A 1,274-nucleotide genomic window follows, 5' to 3' on the forward strand; every position below is an offset into this window, starting at 1 on the left:
ACAAGTTGGGTGACCTATTTCAGATTTGGACTGAGATATGAACTGTGACGATACTAGAGGAGAACTGTATCGATCCTTGCCTTTCTTGAACAAGACTATTGGGGTTTCAGTAGGGAGACTTACATGCAGGGGTAGCCGTTAGTCTTCCATTATGTGTGCGCGTGTGCACGTATTAATATCACTTTCGTCACCTTTTGCCTATGTTATATATGATCAGCTAGAACACTTGTTTCTGATTAGAATCTGTCTGGAACAAACATCTTATAATCAGGATAAACCTACTCATAAGAAACTCGTCTCCATATATATATGCAATTGCAGCCAGCGTGGAAGGTGTTTGTAAGTCATTTAAGAAACACACAGAAAGTATATATATATATATATATATATATATATGGATAGATAGATAGATAGATAGATAGATAGATAGATAGATAGATAGATAGATAGATAGATGTCTATCTATCTGTCTATATACCTGTGTCTATATATAAAACACGTGTTTGCACACACACACTACACACACACACACACATTCTCACAATAACTGACGCCATCCAATTTTTCACAAATTCGTATATGCACATAGGCATACCCCAATATACAAGCAAATTCAGCTCCGCATTACTACTACTAAGTGCATACACACTCTGACAGAAGCACCAACGTACTTATTCCGCATTTCTTTTTCTGAATCTACCTCATACGTTATCATTCCTCCTGACTTATAACTTTTTCAACCTCTCCCTCTTCTTCTCCCAAATAATTTTATAATTTGTTCGTCACCCAACCCCTCTCTTCCAAGGTTTCCTGTTCAATTTCTTTTCTTTCAGAAGACAGACTAATGTCCAAAACGCCAAAGACAATCTACTTTCCTTTCAAGCATTAAACTAATAACTTAGTATCGTATTTTGTTTTACCTTGTTGTCTGAGTTGTTTTTTCATTTTAATGATTTTCGTTTTGAATTGTATGTATGCGAGAGTGTGTAAGTAAATATAAGTGTATATATGTAAAAATATAAATAATATATAAATATATGCATATATTGCTTCGGCAATACATATACTAAAATTGGAACGATGCAGAGAAAATTAGCATGGCCTCTGCGCAAGGATGACACGCAAATTCGTGAAGCATTCCACTTTTTTTTTTGGCGTAGGAGTGGCTGTGTGGTAAGTAGCTTGCTTACTAACCACATGGTTCCGGGTTCAGTCCCACTACGTGGCACCTTGGGCAAGTGTCTTCTACTATGGCCTCGGGCCGACCAAAGCCT

General features: G+C 36.9%; 1 non-coding gene across 1 annotated transcript; it reads left to right on the forward strand.

Annotated features, from left to right (window-relative positions):
• Window positions 1–1,044: 1,044 nt before the first annotated feature.
• On the forward strand, window positions 1,045–1,149 carry LOC128250089 (U6 spliceosomal RNA). Its single transcript, XR_008266213.1, has one exon. It is a non-coding gene; the product is annotated as a U6 spliceosomal RNA (small nuclear RNA).
• Window positions 1,150–1,274: the final 125 nt, after the last annotated feature.

This window comes from Octopus bimaculoides, chromosome 1 (genome assembly GCF_001194135.2).
Source record: "Octopus bimaculoides isolate UCB-OBI-ISO-001 chromosome 1, ASM119413v2, whole genome shotgun sequence".
Lineage (NCBI taxonomy): Eukaryota > Metazoa > Mollusca > Cephalopoda > Octopoda > Octopodidae > Octopus > Octopus bimaculoides.